A 22,643-nucleotide genomic window follows, 5' to 3' on the forward strand; every position below is an offset into this window, starting at 1 on the left:
GTTCGCTTACTCTGCTCCGCTTCAAAGCCCTTCCTTGGCCTCATTTAAGCCTTTTGGGAAAAGAGAGATGCATCTCTGGGTGGCCTGTGTCATCGCCTGTGCAGACCAGGAAAATACCTGTGCCCGTCCTGCACAGACTCGGGCCACACAGAGCTGGGGAGCCCCTGAAGCGTGGCAGGTCCGAGCCCAGCTGGGCCTCAAGGGCACAACACACACCAGTTCACAGACTTTGTGTCAGAAAAGGCACAGAAATGCCTACTGGATGGTTTTTGTATCGATAATATGTTGAAATGAGGATGTTTTTACAAGGTTATTTATTTGGAGAGAGAGGGGGAGGGAGGGAGAGAGAGAAAGAGAGAGGGAGGGCAGGGGCAGAGAGAAAGGGAGAGAGAGCCCAAACAGGCTCCACACTGTCACCACAGAGCCTGACGCTGAGCTTGAACTCATGAACCGCGAGCCGATTATCGAGACTGAGATGCTTAGCTGACTGAGCCACCCAGGTGCCCCGAAATGATAATGTTTTGCGTATATATCATTAAAGTCAATTTCACCTTTTTAAATTTATAAATAATTATGTATTTTTTGACTTCAAGTTTTTATCTAAATTCTAGTCAACATATATGGTAAAATTGGTTTCAGGTGTAGAATTTAGTGATTCATCACTTCCATACCACGTCAGTGCTCACCTGTTGTTTTCAATGCGTCTGTTAGCGAAGCTTAAATTTCACACGTGGCTCTCATTACATTTTGATTGGACGGAGCTGGTCTGAAATGTGGACGATGCGTGCAAGGTAGGCACAGGGGCATAGGGTTGAGAGGTGGGATCGGGTCTCAGTCTGGGGTCCAGCCTGCTTTGACCACATGCCAGCCGTGTATCCTGAGACAGGTCACTTAATTCCTCTGGGCCTCGCTTGGCTCACCTTTAAATGGGAAGGTAAGCACTTCCCGGGACAGTGGTGCCGTGGGAACTCTTCCCCGGACCGTGGTGTGGTGGCAGCACTTCCCAGGGCCATGGCCAGTGGGAGCACTTCCCGGGACCGTGGTGTTGTGGGACCTCTTCCCAGGACTGTGGTATGATGGGACAGTCCGTGTCCGCAGAGACTGAGCCTGCGGACTGGCACACCATCCGGTGCCGGTCATCACTGCTGTTCTGCGATCCTCCCTGGCGTGGAAGAGGTGGGCATGAAAGACGGAAAGAAATAAAGGCTGCAGCCGCCCCTTGCCAGAGTCCCAATTTGAATCTCTCCATCACCAGGAAACCACAAATCTCGTTCATTCAATCGTTGTTTATAGAAGGTGTGCCATAGCCAAGCTCCGCCCAAGACACCAGGAGCCCAGGAGGGCGGGTGCGTCCCGGAGAGCCCCAGAGCATCCGCCCATCTCCCCAGGGCTGTGGCCAGGACAGCGGCCGTTCCCACCCGGGCTCCTCTGTCTCTTGAAGTTGGTGGGTGACCTCGTTCACCGTTAGAACTTGTGGCTTCGTTTTTGGGTACAGCCAAGGTCAGGGTACGTTGTGGGGCAATTCATGTGCACGCTGCTCAGTGATGAGCTTCTGGGGGAGGGGAGAAACGAGTCCAGCTGGCCTGGGTTCTAGGCCTATTTACACACCTGTTGTCTCAGTGCAGAGGAATCTCACCTAGGAGATGGGGAGGTTTGCACATCGCAGGCTGCCTGGGAGGGTTAATTAAATTAATGAACTCACAAGGTGCCAGGAGGTGAGCAGACGTGTCCATTTTGATTACTGACACATCCTTCATGCTGACACAAGGTCTAACAACTGGACAAATGTTAAATAAATATGTGGAAACAGTAAGTCCAATCACTTTCATTATTGCAAGGAACTACCTTTTTCCTTTTTTTCTTCTGCAAGATGTTACGCTCTTAAAGCCAAAACAATTCATTCATGAGACTGTGTCTGTGTGTGCACATGTGTTGGTGTTCAGGGGAGAAAGTATTCGTTACTGTGTGTGTGTGTGTCCGTGGGGGAGAGAGAGAGGACGATCCTCCGTATCTTTTTTTGCGTCTCTCTCTGCAGGACCAGCCTTTCCTGCGGCCCTCATGCCCAGAACCTTCATACTCCCAGAACCCAGTGCTCCTGGCAGATCGGGCACTGGGCAGCCGCCTGCAGAATTCAGCATCGTTGTAGGTTGGCTGAAAGCATTGAGCATGAGCCTGACCAGGAGGTGAAGGCCATCTGGTCTCCCGCTCATCAGAACCACCTGGGCGCCACCCAGCTGGAAGCCGCGCCCCTGGAGGGAGGGGCCCAGGAATCCGCATCCCTAACAAAGGCTCCCTCTTAGGGACACGCTGACCTGCTGGTACATTCCGCCCAAGCTCTTTCCTGCCCACAACGACGTCTGCCCCGATCCCCTGGGGCAGCGTTTCAGACGACCTCTCATTTCAGCATCCACCTTCAGAGGGGAGGACCAGGTCCTAGCAGAAGCGGGTCCCTTTTCACGTCACCATGGCCCCCTGCCCGCCACTCCCAGGCCGTGCCGTCTACCGCTCAGAACGCGTTCAGGATCCATGTGGCAATTTCTGTTTAAAAATCTATCTCGCGCATACTCAGAGCAAATTAGATCAAGCAGAAATTGCCTTAAAGGGAGTTAACATCGTAAGTAAATTCCTGCTTCAAGTAGCCACGCTAACTGGCTCAGCCACACGTAACCTGTCGTCTGGGTCAGATCACTGAGGAAGCCGGTGACCCCTGGGCTGTCTTCTCAGAACTGGCCCTGAGAAGTCCCACTCACCTTATCGCTCTGGATTTCAGTTCGTGATAGAGACGAGCCGCTCACCAAAGCAGTTCAAGAACGGCAAGAGACTGAACGAGCGGATGGGTTTAGGATGCTGTCTGTTCAGAATATGAAAAATGTGTGCAGTGTTGGGAGGCATCTGTTTTGTAGCCAGAAGTTAGAAGACACTCGGATGCCGGTGGGAGGGGGTGAGGGGCACACTGGGCAAAGAGGAAAGGAAGGGACATTGCCACCGGAAATGATGGTGGGAGGGCTTGCGCAGACAACGCAGGGTGGCTGTGGGCTCCTGTGGTCGGTAGAATAACGCCCCCGGGACCTCCACCTCCCAGTGCCCCAAACCTCGGAACACACGACCTTCTGCGGCAAAAGCGACTTTGCAGCTGTGACTACGGTTAGAACCTTGAGAGGAGAGGTCTCCCTTGATCGTCTGGGTCAGGCCACTTTGATCCCATGAGTCCTTACAAGCAGAGAGCCTTCCCCAGCTGTGGTCAGAAAGAGGCACGGAAAGTTGGAGGGCATGTCAGAGAGACGGACGCGAGAAAGGCCTCACGCGCTGTCGCTGGCTTTGAATCGAGCAGTGGGGCACCTCCAGACTCTGGGAAAGGCGCGAAAGGCGTTCTCCCCTGGGGCCTCCAAAGGGAACACGGCCGCGGGGAGCCCGGTGACACCCGATTCAGACTTCTGACCTCCAGAACTGTGAGGGGGTACGCTTGTGTTAAGCCACCAAGTCCGTGCTGATTTGCTACAGCGGCCGCAGGAAGCGCAGACCATTCTGGAGTCCCCGCTGCCCCCCAGGCCTACTCCCCGAGCCCTGCGGCCGGGGGCACCGGTGAGTCTGCTCCACACCATTGCTTTAGGGGTTAAATGAGGTCCTGCACAGAGAAATACCGGCTCCTTGCTGGTACCCGACGTGCGTGAGCCACGGTTGGATGAGAGGAAGGAAGGGGCCATGTGCCACGCGATGCACAATGGAGAATTCACGAGGGCGGCAAGGACACAAAGCGTGGCCGTGCAGGCGGAAGGCTTTACTACAGAGTATTCGTCAGAGTTACGGGCCTGCAGGTTAGAGTGTCTGCGTGCAAGTGGACCGGACGGTTTCCAGGTGCCCCTTCTTCGTGACCCCATAGCTCTGTCAGCCTCGTGAGCCCCGGAGGCTGCACCGGCTTGGACCCCGGGGAGGCATCTTGGCGAGTGGCACGCAGGTCACGCTGGCAGGGGCTCTGCTGATGGAGGAGAAGCTGAGTGTAGGGAGCAACCAAATGACAAGACAGTCTTGGACCTCTGGTCCCGCTTCGCCCCGTGCCGTCCCTTGACGGTGCTGGGAACGGTGGCATTCTTCTGTCACCCCCGCCGGAAAGAGGTTTCATTCCCACACGCCCGAGCCTTCTGAAATGTGAACTGTTCCATTTCCTTCTTGCTTCCCAGGGAGAAAACCAAAGGCTTTTTATTCACGCCGCACCATCTCAATACTTGATTTAGCCTTCACTGTTTGTGCAAGAAAATTCCTGCCTCTTTTCAGATTCCGGGCCGTCCGCTGCCCGTGTGCATCTCATGGTGTCTTGGTTTCCTCTTGGAGGGCATGCCCCCTGCTCCTTGCTGACCTGGCCTGGGGAAGGGCCAGATGGACCGCTGCCCACTGGACCTGTCATCCCCCTGAGGGCGGGCGTGGTGGCCCCTCTGAGCCCCGCGGGCGGGAAGCCAAGCTGCCACACAGCGCCACTTAGTGGCCGTGAGCCACAGGCGCGCCCTGCTGGGAGTCCGCAGGAGTTTGGGTGATAAGGAAAAAACGGGGTTTTACAGAAGTCACGTTTCCGCTTTGTCCCGAGAGCTCTCTGGATCTGAGAGCTCTGTTGGAATTTGCAGAAAGCAGCAATCTATGAGTGAATTAAGGGATGCGTACGTGTATCGATGCATTCAACGGAGCCATATGACGGGATGAAATGGTCTGGTGTTCAACCTAATATTTGTGCATGGGGACCTGGGGGCGGAAGTAAGATCCGTGTGTCATCACCTGTCTATCTTCTGTCCACCTAGCTATTGTCTATCATCTGTCTGTCTGTCCCTGTCCGTATTCACACATGCACACGCTTCACAGAAATACCGATCACGTATTTGAGAAAAAGTAAAACCTCACTCTCTTGAACTTATCCCAGAGTGTGTATCACATTCAGAGTCTAGCTGCGTGAAGTTTCCATTTAGGACGCTTTGGCAGAGTGAGTGTGGAGAGCCTCAGTGTCCGGAGACAACCCGAGGCATTGACAAGGATGGGGGTGGGGAACGTCCCCGAGCCGTGGGGACAGAGACTCACCTCTTCCCAGGCAGGTGGTCCAGTGGGCCTGGAAGCGGTTGGCTGTGAACGGCGGGCCGACGGCGGCCATCCCCCTTCTCACAAGGCGCTGGACCGCTGTCTTCTCTCCAGCCCCCGATTTGACCGTCACACCCACGCTTCTCCTCTCTCTTCAGTGTCAGGTCCCTGCTCTCTCCGCTGGCTCACATCTGCTTCCTCCCTGGTCACCCCTGGTCCAGACGGGACAGATCTCTGCCCCATGCCCGTCACGTGCCCTGCTGGCTTCCAGCCGCTGAGGCCGGTCTCGTTCCAGCCCCTGACAGGACAGCGACGGATGCTCCCGGCCCATGGGAGTGTGCCTGCGGGTCACATGGTCAGAGGAGCGGGCTCCCGTCTCCTCGTGTGGTCCGTGTGGGCCTTGGCCCTGGGCGCTCCTTGTGCCTGAGATGCTCTGAGTCTCCTCCTTTCCCATCTGCACCCGCAGTCCCGTCCTCTCTGCACTCCGTGGGCACTCCGACTAGGAAACCGCCAGGCACGTGTGCCCCTGCCTGCACTGCATCCTCCCTGGAATGGAGCTCCGTGTGAGCCCCCCGGGCCTTATCTGCTGTCTCCCTACATGCCAGATACATCGCAGGCCTAAGTGGCCTGTGTTGAACTGGGGAAAGGGGGCTCTTAGCGTAGTCCCCCCTGTCCAGTGGCTGCGGACCACTCCCTTCCGGGCTGGGCACGTCCCATCACCCTGGGCCCTTAGCTGGCGGTGAGGCAGCTATTCCAGCTCCAATCACCTCTGCCCGCGAGGGTGACGCCCACACGTGTGCTGTTCAGCAGCGGTTCCCAACCCCCGCGCTTTGACACTTTGGCGTTTGGAGCCCAGCCAGCGTCTCCGGTGGGGCCGCGTCCTGGGGACCATGGGATGTCCGGCAATACCTCTGGCCTCTAGTCACAAGATACCAGTAGTGTCCCCACCCGTCCCCACCCTCACCACAGTTGCGGCAACAGAAATAGCCCCCGACTTCGCCAAATGTCCCCTGGGGCACACTCACCACTGCCTCCTATGTATCAAATTCTCCATTCCTCACCATCTGCCCGCGAGGGGGGGCCATCGTTATCTCTTTACAGAACGGGAAGCTGAGCTCAGAGAGGTTAACACACTTGCTCAAGGTCACACAGCCAGTAAGCCAAGGGGCAGAAAACTGAACTCATGCCTTAGCCTTTCTGGAAGTCTCCAGAAGGACAAATACATGCCTCCCCTCCTGTGGACAACGCTGTCACTGAAGCCATCAGTGTCTCGACCGCAAGAACTGGGAGGACCCACACCCAGTCAGGACGTGTCCAAGTGCAGATGGGAAGGGACCCTGATGCTGAGAGAAGCCGTGACGCTGGCCCAGGTCAGCAGGCGAGCAGGTGAGCACGTGGGTCGCTGGTGAGGGGCTTCGAGCCTGGCTCGGATCCACCTAGAATCTCCTTCTGGAGTAATCGAAGATTTGCAGAGGGGAGGGGAGGGTTGCCGCACGGCCATACCGCTCGTCATTTCTCATGAGTTGTGAGGCAGGTGTTGGGTGGCCCGAGAAGAGGGTGAGGCAGGCCAGGCACCTAAGGGTGCTCTTGACCCGCTGAGGGCCAAGCCCCTGCTCGTCCAGGCTCAAGAGTGAGGCCACTCCACGTGTGCGCCCTGGGTGCCCCCTCCCCTCCCCCCACGCCTCCCCGGGGCACCTCCTGTGCCCCAGCTGGTCCCAGCCCTCACTCTGAGCCTTGCCCCTACAGCCCCCAGATTCATATTTATGCCAGTGGCCGTGCTTGACCCCCCAACGTCTCCCACGCACACCCAAAAAGCTTCTCAAGGTGTGTTCAGAGAAGGGTGTGTGGCCCCCTGGCCGGTCCCTGGCTCATCCTCCGAGCCACCTTGTCGAGGGAGGCTAGGCCAGGGCGAGCAGTCAAAGCCAGGCCAGCCCAGGTCACCCCAGACCAGCCCACGCCACATCCGGCCACACCTGGTTCAGAGCACCCTGCCGGGGCGTCGGCCACGCTGCCGTCTGGGAAATGGGTTGCTGATGTCCAGACACACGAGCTGCAGCTTCGGCCCAGCCCTCTCCTATCCCGGGGCCTCTGGAGGCTCGTGAGAGGCACACCGCCCGTTCCAGCACCCAGGAGCCGCCCGGACGAAAGCCGTGCCCGGGGCGCACGCAGCTCGGCTGACAGCAGGTGGTGAGGCCAAGGCCTCGCTACTGCCCATCACTTTCAAACCACGGCTCTATTCCAATGATTATTAAGCTCCCTGGCCTCTGACAAATGAACGGAAAGCCTTCCCACGTGCCGACAGAGCCGGGAAAGAGAATGGCATCAGAGCCGGGCCTCGCCCTCCCTGGTGGGTTCTGCTCTTCCTAATTTGTGTTTGCCCAGAGCGATGGGAAATCCAGAGGCTGGCAGGCTGTTACTCACTTTCCAGCCCCGTCAACCTCGGTGAGGTTTTACATTATTGGATGTGAGTTTGGGGTGAATTATTCAGGTTTCGCGTTTTGATGAATGGGGGAAAAAATGCCTGTGGAGAACACAGAACTACGTGTGTGTGTTTGTGTTTCAGGAAAACACACATCCCCTTTGCTAATCCCCACTTGTACTTCCTGTACAGAATCTCCTGCAGGCCTTCCGTGCGCGGGGCAGAGCGCCGGGTGGCGGGACCCAGCTCCCCGGGAGACACCTGCCCATCTCTCCGAGCCTCATCCGTATCATCAGTGTCAGTAACAACGGTCATAACACCGCCTGCCCCGAGCGTGGGGGGCGGAGATCTGCCTGCTCTCAAGGGCTGGTCAGACCACGATGCGCGGTTCGCTCAGTCGCGGACCAAGCCCCGACTGTGGCGCGGCCGGGAGACCATCTGCAATACGGGGCAAGACCGGGCGGGCCCGCGTCCCACCGCCAGCGTCTCTGTGACTGTCTGTCTGTAAATCACGGGCGACCTCCTGGCTTTGCGAGAGCCCCCTTGGCAAGAGGACGGGGCATGGAGGACCTCCGACGGCACCGCGATGGAGGGATGTGATTCTGTTTTACAATCTCCCCCTCCACCCCCCCCCACCCCGTCCTCCCGGATTTATTTACTAGCTAATCGCCTGTGCGAGACAGTGCCTTTTCGTCCCGCTTAGATAACCCACGGGTGTCCAGGTCAATTGTCGATGCACCACAGTTGGCTGGAGGCCCCTCGCACTTGAAAGCTGATCTCTGGTCTCCGAGCTTAGCCGGCTTCAGTGATGTGTTATTACTACCGTTCCATCACCTCATATTATTAATTTCATTTATAGCAGAACCAATAACTCATACATTCAAGGCACTTTGTCATGCATACCTGTAAATAGATTGGAAGTTTACTGAAGCATGCTGGGTAAACACGAATCTGGTGTCTGCTCGTCTCCTGGACCCGTGCCGAGTTCTTTCGATTCGGGCAATATTTTTTAGAATGCATATGAATTTACGCCACAAAGACAGCCTCGCCACCCCCGGCCCCTGCCACCATCACCCCTGAAGTTCCATTTAGTTTCAATCTTACTGCTCAAAGCCGGCTCTGTTGGAGCCGCGCCGCGTGAAGGTGAAATGTCACCGCGTCATTGTCACATCGATTTAGAAGCGTCGTCTGTAAGCCTCTGGCTCCTGTGGGGTCCTGCTCGGCGACGTGGGGAGGGCCCGCTTCACCCCGCGCAAGGTGAGTCAACAGAGGCACGGCTACCCCCGGAGGGGGGCCCGGCGGCAGCCCCGGACAGGAGGCACCCCACTCCCACGCTGCGCCCCAAGGTGACCTGGGGTCATGACAGTCTGGATAATTAAAGAGGCAAGCTGCTCGCATAGAGCAAACCTTTTATTTCTCTTTAAGGCTGCATCTAAAGAAGGGAAAGCAGAACACAGGAACAGTACAAATACACCGACCCTTTGACAACGGCACTGTTTCCCGAAGATGGTCCTGCAGGTATACCTGCGTACGCCCTCAGCGATGACATCCGTTCAAGGGAAGGAGCGCCCTGCCTCTGAGGGAAAGACCCCAGGCCCAGGCTGCAGTGCTAGGCTCAGCGGTACCCGTTTCATGGATCTCTGTGGCTTCTGCCTTCCCGGAACCCATCCCAGCCCCTTCTCCTGGTAACAGACCCTCGGTTCCCACTGGGGGATTCCACTCCCTCCTCAGTGAGACGCAAGTTCATGGGCTCCATGCCTGTGTGGTCATGTGACCCAGGCATGGCCAGTCGGAGCACTGAATCATCCTGGCACAGCCACTAGTTCAGAAGGCTGCAGGGACCAGGTTGGTCCGATGAGGCTCCTTCCAGGCCTTCTACTCGGATGGCCAGTAAGGTCAAGTCTCCTATCACTTGTGTTACTGACAAGGCAGGTCTAGCAGCCATCTCGCTAGTAGAAGGAGAAAGCTACTTCAGAACGAAGCTGACACGTGCAATACAGAAGGGGACCGAGGCCAGCGGCCAAGAGAAATCTGTTCAGCACCTGGGTCCAGCCATGCCTGAAGCCAACGTAGGTCCTGGCTTTGGGGTTACCTGAGCCAATATACAGTACTCTATTTTTTTTAACATAAGCCAGCACGAGTTGGAATTCACCCTCTTCTAAGTGGAAAACAATATCCTGATAATACAACTTAGACCCCAAATACTAAGAGCCAGTCTCCCCATCGCTTTCTGCAATTGTTCGCCTTTCCTTGCAACCACAAGAGTCGGATTCTAAGTTAATAGTAGTCTTTGAATTCCTTCCAGTGCTATCCTTTGTAAAAGCAATCTGTCAGGTTGTCAGAGTGCGAAGTGATCCGATTGTACGGAGGAAATGTATCATTTTAAAATGAAAACGGAAAGGCGGGTTTTCTCCAAGGTCTCTTCTTTGAAAGTGCGTGTCGCCCACTCCAGCATTTGTCGTGCCCCCAGCCCACATTTTTACTGCTTTAGAGGCAGCCAGAGATTCCTCCGGCTTCCAGCCAGCCGTGAGTCCCAGCTATTCCGACTCCCGCCCCTGGATTCAGACATGGGGTAGATGGCTGAGCCCTCTTCCCAGCTGGGCGGCCACAGGCCCCCTCTCCCAGTGGCCCTGAGTAACACGTGTGCACGCACTTAACTTACGTTGAACTATTAATGTTACTTTATTTCGCACAGCTGGAGTCAACGGCATTTTGAACGCAACAGGAAAATCTATGTAAACGAATACACACAATTATCGAGAAGGCTATGCAAACCTGTCCCCCTCGATGTGGCCGGACCCCACTGAATCGTGTAACGCGGGGCACCCGAGCCCTGACTTTGTTCTAGACCTCGGGAAAACAGCCAACGTTCTGAAGATCCTTGGATTTCTGCTCACAGTGGAAAACACTGTCTGGGCTGGAGACCCCGGGACTCCCCTTTGCACGGGAACTTTCCTCGATTCGGACGATGCTGGAAGGGAAAAGCCCAGTGTCAGCGGCAAGGTCTGAAGCCAGGACTTGGTTTCTGATTGTATATAAATGTGGCTAAAACTTTCTGTCTGCCCCCTGCCCCGGGTGCCGTGTTCCAGTGACTCCCGGGGCAGCCAGCGCACATGGTTTTCCGGAGCCCCTCCATGTGGTTGTGCAAGACCCCGGCCCGTCTCTCCTGATGCAGGCGTGCTTCTGGGAGGAGGTCCCGTCTGAAAATCCACGGGTCCTCTGGTCTCAGATGGACTTACTGAAAATAGAGCATGAGACAGGGCCTTGGGTGCGACAGTGTATTTAAAGATATCTCAACTGATTTCTGCATGTGGATTTTTTTTTTTATCCTGCAACTTTTACGTGTGTGTGTGTGTATATGTGTGTGTGTGTGTGTGTGAAGTCCTTGGGGCTTTCTTCATAGGAGATCATGTCATATGCACAGGGAGATAATTTACTTCTTTTCTTCCAATTTGGATGACTTTATCTTTTTGTGTTTCGCCCAATCGCTCTGACTTTGACTCCCAGTGCTACGTTGAGTAGAAGCAGCAACAGCGATCGTCCCCATCTTGTTCCTGATCTTAACGGAAAAGCCCTCAGCTGTCCACCACTGAGTGTGATGTGAGCCGGACGCCTGTCCTGTGTGGTCTCTGTTGTGTTGAGGTGTGTTTCTTTCTATTTCGAGCGTGTTGAGAGTGTTTTCTGATGAAGACACTTGAATTTTGTCAAATGCTCTTTCCAAATCTATTGAGATGATCCTACGACTTTTTACCCTCTGTTCTGTTAATGTGGTGTCACACTCCTTGATGTGTGTTTGCTGAACCACCTTGCCTCCCAGGGATAAACCCCACCTGGTCATGGTGTCGCGTTCAGTCTGCTAATCCACGTTCATCAGGGATATCACCCGGTGAAGGTAATTTTCCTGTGTCTTTCTCTGGTTTTGGTGTCAAGGTAACACTGGCCTCATAAAATGAGGGTTCTGATCTCTTTAATTTTTTGGAAAGGTTTGAGAAGGATGGGTGTGCAGATTTTCCTTTAAGTTTTGGTAGAATTCGCCAGGGAAGCCATCTGGTCCTGGAATATTCTTCCTTGGGAGGGATTTTGATTGATCACTCTCCTTAGTCATGATTGGTCCGTCCATATTTTCTCTTTGCTCATGATTCAGTCTCAGTGGGTTGTGTGTTTCTAGGAATTTATTCATTTTTTTTGGGTTGTCCAATTTCTTGGCATAAAATTGTCCACAGCCTCTTAAGATCCTTTGTTTTCTGTGGAATCAGTTGTAACGCCTTCTCTTTCTGATTTGAGTCAAGATCTTTTTCTTAGATTTTTCTTAGTCTATCTAAAGTCGTGCCAATCTTTTTATATTTCAGAAAATCAGCTCAGTTTTGTTGATTTTTTTCTATTTTTTTGAATTCTCTACTTCGTTTATTTCTGCTCTAATCATTACTATTTCCTTCCTTCTGCTAACTCCAAGCCTTCCCTCCGCTAACTTCAAGACTTCCGCTAACTTCGAGTTTAGTTTGTTCTTCTAGTTCCTGGAGGTGTAACATCAGGTTGTTTGTTTGCAATCTTTCTTCCTTCCTAATGTAGGCGTCTTATCACTATAAACCTCCCTCTTGGCTGCATCACTATAAACTGCCTTGGCTGCATCCTGTAAATTTTATGGTGTGTTTTTTATTTCGTTTGTCTCAAGACATTTTCTAAAATCCCTTTTGGTTTCTCTTTTGACCTGTTGGTTGTGCAAGAGTGGGTTAATTTCCACGTATTTGTGAATTTTCTCCTATTCTTTCTGCTATTTTACCTGTGGTTCCTTTTGGTTGTGATGGGAAAAGATACTCGATACAATCTAAACTCTTCTTAAATGTGCTAAGACTAGTTCTGTCCACCTAAGATGGGATCTGTCTTGAGGAACAGTCCATGTGCTTCCGAACAAGGCACACACAGTCCCCTCTCGTTGCTGTGTTATTCACAATAGCCAAGAGGTGGGAAAACATCTCAACGTCCATGGATGGTGGATGGAGAGAGCGTGGTGTATGTAAACAACATGACACTGTTCCGCTTTAAGGAGGAAAATCTGCCATTTGCAACGACAGGGATGATCCTGAAGGACATTCTGCTGAGTGAACAAGCCAGACACAGAAGGATGAAAAATGAGTAATTCCTGTTATGTGAGGTAGCTAAAATAGAGTTAGAAACAAGAGCAGAATGGTGGTTTCCAAGGGCTGCGGCGGGGGGGATGGGGAGCTGTCCTTCAACGGGTGTAAAGTTTCGTAAGTTCTAGAGATGTGCCGTACCGCTTAGAGCCCAGAGTTAACGATCCCGAACTGCACGCCTACGGCTTTGTGACGCGGGTAGATCTCTTGTCAACCGTTCTTACCAGAGTCAAAGAATAAATGAATGAAGGCATTCTCACTCATAAAACCATACAGATGCGCTCAGGAGGTGGGAGACAGGGAGGCTGGAGGGTGACTTACCAGCTGGTTACTGACCGGGCACCTGGGGTTCGGCCCAGAAAAGTGCCGCCCTCCGTTCGCTTTTAAACGACAGATTTCTGCCATACAAGCGGAAACTTTTGCACTCTGACAACCTAAGAGATTGGCTTTACCAGAGTAAGGAGCCGGGGTACTAACCCGCTAACTCCCACCCACCACCGGAGGCAGGCTGACCCCAGGCGAGATCCGCACCCTGACCTCCCTCCCTGCGCACATGCACACATGTGCTTTGGGTTCAGCCTGTGCAGGGGTGGAGGATGCCCTGGGGGCAGAAGGAGGGACCTCCAGGGCTTGAGGCAGGCAGCCACCTGGGTGCTCAGTGCCTGCTAGAGACGTGACCCAGCGGGAGCCACAACCTCAGAGCAGAACCCGCCCCGGGGCCACCAGGGGGCCCTGGCCTGGGCTGGAGAGGTGCCTCAGCTACCCCTCCGGGCTCTGGGGCTGCGTTTAGCAAATCGTACATCCCAAACCATTTGCAAGATGAGCTTGTGGAGCAGGGCCAGACCGGGAAGCTTCCTGCTGGGGGGTGAGGGTGGCAAGTCCCCTCCACCAAGAAGACTTGGAAGGTTGGTTCTTTCTTTCCGTCCTCACCCCCCTTGCGGGGGCGGGGAGGGGGAGAGGGCTCTCCGTGTACATCTGGACCATCCAGGAGCAAGCCTCGCAGAGGCCACCCCTGCAATGCAGTGTCACTCGGCGGAGGCCCGGGGCCGGCGTCATCGTGTCTGGCCTCAGTTCCCCTCCCTTTCCCCGCCGACTCCCCGGGCGGAGCTCCGTGTATGCATGCGCGGCGCCAGGCACCATCCCTTCGCGTGACGGCGGTGAACCTAACACACGCGCAGCCGACCCCATCTGCCAGGAGCCCTCCCGCGGCAGCCCAGGCCACGCAGCCCGAGGAAGGACGTCCCCGGAGATGCATTATTGCACTCTTCTGGTTTTGTTCTGTCTTTCCCTTCCACCTGCCTCCTTCTGGCGTTGGAGAAAACATGAGTTGAGATGCCCGATTCCTGTCTTGCTTTCCCCTGCAAACTGGGAGTGTGAGCAGAATAACACATTCCGTGTGTGAAGGGAGGGCGTGGAAGGGCCTTGCACGCTGAGCCGGGGCCTCCTGGGGACGCCCCTGCCTTCCAGCTGCGTGAGAGGCAAACCTGTCAGGACACGGTTGGGATTTCCAGCCCCAAGCTCTGTGTTTAGGGCTGAAATCAACTAGATGTTGGGCCAAGCCAGCTTCCGGGGGTTGGCTGGTTGCCCCGGGGGCACCTGCGGGAACACACCTCCTCTCACCCCTGCAAAACTGGGGGCTGCCCAGAACAGCTCGTCAGTATCAAAGGCACCACGGAAGTGAGAAGGGGTTTCTGTCCTGTGTCTTAGCCGTGACTAGCTACGCGAGCAGGCTGCAGAGACAGTCGTGCGGGTCTGAGTCTGCTCTTGCCTCCTAAGCCAGGCAAGGTAACAGTTATCTGTGTTCCAAACTGTCCCACAGCCTGGTGTCTAAAACATCCACTTCCAATCGTATCTCACAGTTTTGTGGCTCAGGAATTTGGACAGGACTCAGCTGGGTGATTCTTCTGTTCCACAGACGCCAGTGAAGGTGACTCAGTGGTCTGGAGGGTCCTGGAGACCTTCACTCTCAAGGTGGACGTGCACAATGACAGCGGAAGGCACCCTGTGCCCGGCCACTCCCGCACGGTGGCCTCAGCGTGGTGAGACTGTGCACCTGGCCACTCAGGGGTCCGTGAGTATGCTGTGAGAGGAGGCACCCCCTGGGGGCTGCACGGCCTCCTGTGACCTGGTACGTCTCCCCAAACGTCATTTCTGTCACATCTGGCCAAGCGAGTCGCTGAGGCCAGCCTGGACTCTGGGAGGACAAGGAGCCTCAGCGCCCCGTGGGAAGAGGCACAAAGGATCTTCAGCCGTCCTCACTCTGCCGCAGGCCCGGCTGCTACCTCTTGCCCAAGTCTCGATTCTTCCTGAGCTGATGGCAATAGTAATGGGCCCCACTTTTGAAAACGGGCCTGGGAATAAAGTGGGATCACGCCCCAAAGCTGCGTCTCTGTCCCTTGAACAGGTCAGTGGGGAAGGTGGCTGTTTCTCCCTTGGTCCAACCTGGAGAGGCGCTTCCGGAGCACGTGGGCCAGAGCCACCCGGCGACGCCAGCCCGCCCTCTTCCAGCTGCCGTATCTCTCTGGCACTTTCCACCACATTCCTCTCAACGCTGACTCTCAAGTGCAATAAAGTGGCTCCTGCATGGGGAAGGCTGTGGCGCTCAGCGCAGATCATTATCTCTTAAGAGCAATGAGTATTTGAGAATGTGCCTTTCCCGGCAATAATTTATAAATGAGGGAGAACAATCATAATAGTCATTGAAATCCCAAAAAGCAGGAGACTATTTATAAATGCAGAGTGCTTCATCCTTGCCAATTCCAGAATCCTGAGTACCTAAGTGGGAGAGAGTGAGGGCAACTTGGTTAATTGGCATCTAACAATCCTGTTGTGAAAGGTGTTCCCCAGGACTCAGAAGAGGCCAGGAAGGCGGCCAGCTCGGCTCCAGGACAGCGAGGGGGGGGGGGGGGTGCTGTTGGCACGGAGGCGGCAGTGGTGGGGGGAGACGCCCTGAGCAGTGCCTCACAGCCAGAGGCTGGAGCACTAACCCAACCCACCTGACGGGGCCTGGGTCGGAGGCTCCAAGATTGGGATCCCGGGCCACTTGGTAACGAGCAAGAATGAAATCCTGCCATTTGCAGCAACGTGGATGGAAGTGGAGGGTATTATGCTGAGTGAAATAAGTCAGTCAGAGAAGGACAGATATCATATGTTTTCACTCATATGTGCATCTTGAGAAACTTAACAGAAAACCATGGGGGAAGGGAAGGGGAAAAAATAGTTTCAAACAGAGAGGGAGGGAGGCGAACCATAAGAGACTCTTAAATACAGAGAACAAACTGAGAGTGGATGGAGGGGTGGGGGAGAGGGGGAAATGGGGGATGGGCATTGAGGAGGGCACCTGTTGGGATGAGCACTGGGTGTTGTACATAAGTCATGAATCACAGGAATCTACTCCCGAAACCTAGAGCACACTGTATACGCTGTATTTAGCCAACCTGACAATAAATTCTATTAAGAAGAAGACAAAGAAGAAGAAGAACCATGGAAGTCGGGAGAGAGGCCATCAACTTACCTGAAATTCATTTAGGGCAAGAGCCTGTAGTCTTTACTGTTTAAAAACACAGGCACAGGGGGTGCCTGGGGGGCTCAGTCACTTAAGCGTCTGACTCCGGCTCAGGTCATGATCTCACAGTTCGTGAGTTCGAGCCCTGTGTCGGGCTCTGTGCTGACAGCTCAGAGCCTGGAGCCTGTTTCCCTTCTGTGTCTCCCTCTCTCTCTCTGCCCCTCCCCCAAGTGCGCTCTCTCTCTCTCTCTCTCTCTCTCTCTCTCTCTCTCAAAAATAAACATTGAAAAAATTAAAAATAATTAAAAATAAATAAACATAAATAAAACAGGCATATTGGAAGCAAACAGGAAGTCCTTAAATAGGTGGATGGACAAATACACCGTGGTCCATCCAGACGATGGAACGTCATTCGGTGCTAAACAGACATGGGCATCTTCAGTGTGCGCTGCTGAGAGAAGCCGGTCTGAACAGACTCCACACTACACGGTTCCAACTGTATGATGTTCTGGAAAAGGCAAAACTATGGAGACTCAAAGACCGGTGGCTGCCAGGGGCTTGGGGAGCCGAGGACAGGCAGGCAGGGCACAGGGGGATCTGAGGGCAGCGCGAGTGCTCGTATGACGTGTGACGGTGGATGCATTTGGCACGACAAGCCCCAGTTGGCTCCGTCCTGGAACAACAGCCCCCGGAACCCCGAATACAGGGGCTCCGGGAGGAGGATGGCACCTGTGTCCTAACCCCAGGGAAGCGTTTGCGTTTTCTCGCCTGTAAATGGAGGCCGATGCTGCCAGTCCCACTTCCGGAGCAGGGAGGCGGCCAGGACGAGCCGGAACGGCAGGTGTACAGGGGTGAGGCACTGCTGCTGTGCGCGCCTCATGGAGCCCCCCGGCCCTGGCCCGGCCCTGGTGTGAGACCTAACCTCCCCGTGGGACGGTGAGACCCGCGGGGACAGGGGCGGGTCTCCTGGGACGCAGCACAGTACCTGTTCAACCCGAATCAGTCAGGGAGTCCGTGCGCTGAGCCCAAGCTCGTTAAGCGAGGACCCCGGCTGCTGGAGCGAACAGGCCTTCCTCACCCCTGTCTCAGGGGGTGGCCACCTGCGGTCCGGGAGCACCACCCACACGGTCTCCTGGAAACAGCTGTGATCAGGATTAGACCTCCCGCTGTCTCTCTTCTTCTTCCTCAGTTTGGGAACGCTCCGGAAGGAGCTGCTTTCTGTGCCGTAGCTATGGAGCTAAAATGCCCCCCAGAGAGGGGCCTCTGGGGGCTCAGTCGGTTAAGCATCCGACCTCCGCTCAGGTCATGATCCCGAGGTTTGTGGGTTCGAGCCCCTCGTTGGGCTCTGCGCTGACAGCTCGGAGCCTGGAGCCTGGAGCCTGCTTCGGATTCTGTGTCTCCCTCTCTCTCTGCCCCTCTCCTACTCATGCTCTGTCTCTCTCTCTCAAAAATAAACACTAAAAAAAAATTTTTTTTTAAATTAAAATGCCCCCCAGAGAGGCCCCAGGACCTGTGGACAGACCTGTGCTCACCTCCCTGTTCTGTTCTGGGTGAGCTTCACAATGTGAAGCAAGCCACGTCCCTCCCGGAGCCCCAGTGAAACAGGGCTGCAGCAAGCAGGTGGGGTGGTGCCCGAGACCCTGCTCGGGAGACAAGCGTGCTGCCCGAGCGTCCACGCGGTGCCCCCAGCAAGCAGCTCAAAGCTGCTCTATGGCACCCAGCCTTGGCTGGAGACGTTCCGTGGGGACCCCGGGGGCGATCCTTTCTGCAGCCTTGGGGGCAGAGGGCTCTGCACCCACTGGGTTATTTCGCGCCCTCCTGCCTCCTTCTTGATGCCCCAGCACCTGCTTCTACTCGTTCACCAGGACTCACCTCTTCTGCAGCTGGAGACCCAGGTCTAGGCCATTTGCTATGTGTGTGTGGGGGGGGGGGGGAAGGGGGGGAATCCTGTTCGTAGGAATCATCAATTCCACAAGTGTTAGCTTGAGAGCTGGATGGCCTGTCAAGCAGACTGGACGACCACGTCTCCTCCCCGCTTCCTTTCTACAAGGCTCTCCTTTCCACACACAGCACCCAGCAGCCTCGAGGGCCCTGCCAGAGGTCCTGAGAATCCCACTCTCCTGCTCCACCGGGACACGGGATATCACCGCCACTCTGGCCACCTGCCACGGTTTCGTCCGTCAAACAAGGAATTTGTTCGCTCAACCCAAGGCAGCCCGCTTACTGGAGAAGTATCAAACATTAAGCCACAACAGGACATTCAAGATGGAAGGGTTTGGAGGTGACTTAATGCCTTAGCCCCTGGTGTGCATTCTGAGTCACCCAGGAAACCCTCAGAACAGATTGATCAGGCACTAACTGATATTCGCTGTACCTGAATCTACGGGGCTGGGCTGGGGTCCAAGCATCCTTATCCCAAAGAAGTGAATCTCTAACGGGTGGGGCGTCATGTTTTTAGGGAGGAGGCTTCCTCCATCTGCCTCGGAGGCTTGTTCCGGGTAAAGCTTCATTCAACCACAGACCCGGAAAGGGGAAGGAGACAGAGGCGCTGCTCGGAAGCAACACGAGGGCTTGCTTCTTGAAGGACGCGCGTCTCTGGCCCCCACACTCAGCACAGTGCCACACTCAAGCCTTCGCTGCCCACTGCATAGCTGTACCCGAGCAGAGTGGACGGGGCTGGGATCTCCTGCCACTGCCCAAGGAGTCCAGCCACCTCCCAGCAGCCCCGGGGCCTGCGTCCTGTGCCCTGGGGGGAGTTGACGGGCACTAATCCCCCAAAGCTGGATAACAAAACCCGGGTGACCGTAACCTGAAAGGATCCGGCCAGCCACTCAGCAGGTGGCAGCCGAGGCCCCGGGGACGCCAGGCGTGGGGGCGGCGGGGCGCTGAAGCCGCGGGGTGTCATCCCAGCGCAGTGTCACAGCCTGGGCGCTGATCTGACACCTAAAGCCTGCGTTCACCTGCTTTCCGTGTTCCTGGTCTCTTGTGTTTTATCACCGCTCTTGGTCTGCTCAGATTTCCCACGTTCCCCCCGCCCGCTCTCCCTCCCTTAAATTCTGTATCATCTCTTTCCTTCTCCTCAGACATTTGTTTGCATTGTCCTGCTTCCAACCCCCCACCCCCACCCCCACCCCCAGCCCCTGCCTTCTGGAACCTCCTGTCATCAGCTTGTTCTGCTCAAGCTGCCTCCTCTGGCCCCAGTTCTTGTGCTTCTGTCCTGGAGTTTTCCAGAAGAGACAAGAAAAGCCTCTTCCAGGTGTAGGCAAGGGTTCAGGTGGGTGCAGCATCGAGGGGCCCTCTTCACTCTTCCAAGGTTAAGTTTCAGGAGACCCGCCTTATCCCCACCTTTCTTGTTCGTCTGCTCAGTGCTGGGCGGGGCACGCACTGTCCCTGGCACTGGGAGACAGCAGGGGCACAGTGGGCTGCCCCTGTCCCACTGCACACACACCTTAGACAAGCCGAGAATCAGAGTGACAGGAGCAAGGTGTCCTGGCTGAGTGGGAGGTGCGTGAGCAGGCCTGTGGGGGGCAGGGGTCTGCACGGCCTCTCCCCTGAGCGGAAGTCAGCCACGCAGAGGCGCGGGGGTAGAATGTTCCAAACGGAAAGCACAGAGACCTGGATGCAAGAAGCAGCTCTGAGGAGTGGAGTCGGGCCGGGGACCAGACGGCATAGGTCCTGGTGAGCCACAGACACATCATCGAGGGTCCAACGTGAGGGCTTGAAGCAGGGGCGTGATGTGACATTCTTGGATTCACGTTTCCAGCGGGGGCCCTGCAGGGCCTGGTTTGCAGGGAGAGCAGAGGGGAGGAGATGGCTGTAGGGGTGAGAGGTGACAGGCCTCAGTCCCCGGGTAGAGGGAAGAAGACACATGTGCAATAATACGATTTGGGAGAAGGACCACCAGACAAGGAAGAAAGTAAAAGGATAAAAAATGCACTCACTTCCCTGATCCCACCTGGGGATGCAGGGCACCCAAGAGACGGACAGGCACAGCTCCGTCCCAGCTGAGGAGGTGCCAGGGAGCAGGGGCGCGGGGCGCCCACGTTCCCGGGCATCCCGGGGACGCACGGACGGGTGCGCAGCGGCTCTGTCGCTGACATTCACCAGCCTGCCCGCGTCAGCCGAGGTCACCTGACCTCCCTTCCTCCTTTGTCAGATGCTTCTAAAAACCAGCCGACAAGTCGACACCATGCAAGGTCGTGAGTGAGCACTCTGTTACTGGTGACATGTGTCCCTGCTCCCAGCACCGGAGCTCCCCCTCTTCCCACAGCAGACAGGAAACAAATGAGCACAGAAAAGAACTACTGGGGTCCCGAGGCAGCCCTTCCCCTCCCGTGGCCGGGACGCACCTCTTCCTCCAGCAGGTCCCAGGCCGCGGACGGCTGCGCCCTTACACTGTGCTGTCCTGATCCCTTTCCTTCCCAGCTGCTCTCCTACTTTACAGAAGTCTCCTAAGTGGCAAAGCCCCTGTCCCCAACCCCAGCCCCAGAGGAGCAGTGGCCCTGAGAGCCGTACCCAACGGGGCCGCGTCTTCCTCCAAATACAGGAGGCGGGACCCGTGCTTCAGGGCACTGGCTCAGGCGAGGGTGTGGGTCCGGACTCAGGCAGCCCCGGGTTCCGGGTCAGGCTCCTCAGTGTTCTGCCCTGGGTCCGGGAGGAGTGCGGGGTGCAGCCCGGACGGTCATGGGATCTGCCCTGGCGGCCACCACTGTTGCCGTGGCCCTGCCCGTCCGCCCACTGGACACCGGGCTCCGTGGAGGGGGGTGAATACTACACCGGTGCCCGCAAGGCTCTCCAAGTGTCCCAGGGAAGGCGTGCAGAGAACAGTGCCAGGGCAGTGCGACAGTGAGAAGACGGGCGTGTGCAGGAAGTCCCAGAGCAGCCAAAGCCAGGTGCTGACCCTGAAGAGAGGGACATGTGAGTGACAGAGCAGCGCCACCTCCCCCAAGGCTGACGATGTCCTGGCAGAGGGCAGGAGGGCAGACACACAGGAGCCGGGAGGGATGTGCCAGCCTGGTGGGGTCGGAGGTCAGGCTCCTGGGTGGGCCGGCCTGACCGGGGAAGGCTGGAAAAGGAAGGAGGTGGGTGCGGGCTGGGCAGGGGCAGTGGTAGCTTTCCTCCTAGGCTTCTGCACCAGAGTCTGGAGGTGGCCCCCAGGTTCTCAGTCACACTGCACAGTGCAGCCTCACAGCCTGGCCACCCGCCAGCTCGGGCCCGCCTTCCGTCCGCGGGAACCACTGCCTCTTTTGGACGTGAGATGGTGATTCAAAACCTTTGAGGCAAGGTCTGGTACACAGTAAATATCAGAAAATGTTAAAAGGGAGCCATGATGCTGTTGGTGACAACAGGGACAGTCAATGGGCTTCGTGGCTGAGCGTCACTGGAACTGAAGCACAGAGCTTTGTGTGCCAGCCCGTCTCTCGTCTGCTTTTCCCCTCAGGATTGTTCTCCGCTCCTCGCAGGAAGGGTTTCTCGGGCTGGGTGTCGGGATTATTTCATTCACTTCTACTGTGCCTTGAATACCTTCAGCTGCCCACAAGGATTCCGTTCCATTCTAGGAACACACCTTTTACTGGATTCTCCCTGCTTTCTTTACAAAACAGCTTCTAACACTGACGTGTCTAAACAATAATGGTAAGTGGGGAAAAGCAAATCAGCAGCAGACAAAAACGCAGGGAAACGCGGCCCTGACACACAAGCATCTGATTTGCTTCTAGAGATGAGCCCCTTCCCAGACCCACCTCAGCAAGTGTGCTCAGCAAACATCTGTGGACCAATTACAGTCGACAGTTTACAGGTGTCGAGAGGAAACAGTCACTCACATGCTACCCCCCCAAATGAGCTTTCTTAATCTCTCTTGGAAACAAAAGCCCACTTTTCTCTAGGGTTCTTTATCTGGCAGGTAGAGAGCACAGCTTCTCCTGCAGGTGGGCTGGAGCCCCCGGAGGAAGGATGGAGGTCAGGCAGAGCAGGGCTGGCTGCAGTCCTCCCTCGGGGCCCCTGGGACAGGGTTTGGCCAACTTCCTCCTGCTGATTCCCAGGCTCTGCCCCCCCAGCTGTCCGGCTTCAGTAGATCCAAGGCAGGGCCCAGGAAGCAGCATTTTTATGAGGCTCCCAGGACAAGCTTATTCACCTGCGGGATCGGCCAGTGGTTCTCAAATGCTAGGGTACATGAACATTGACCCAAGAGGCTGGCAAGGGGCCGGGTCCCAGGCCCCAATCCCCAAAGCCCCAGCTGGGAGGTGGGGCCCAGGAGCTGAACTTCTCACGAGCCTCTCTCTCGGATTCTAAAGCGGATGATCTGGGGGCCGAGGCGGAAAGAAAGGGGAGGGGGTTACCACGCGGATCCCTAGGTGGTGGATCTGGAGTGTGGCCCAAGGTTCTGCATTTCAAACGAGCTCCCAAGGGCTGTTGGTGCTGCTGGTCTGGGGTCACACTTCAAACGACCTGGCTGGAGGCCATCCTCTAGACTCACTCCACTGCCATGTGTCCTAGACCACAGTTTTCCTTCCTCTCTCAATGTATCCTC

This window comes from Neofelis nebulosa, chromosome 9 (genome assembly GCF_028018385.1).
Source record: "Neofelis nebulosa isolate mNeoNeb1 chromosome 9, mNeoNeb1.pri, whole genome shotgun sequence".
Taxonomy (NCBI): Eukaryota; Metazoa; Chordata; class Mammalia; order Carnivora; family Felidae; genus Neofelis; species Neofelis nebulosa.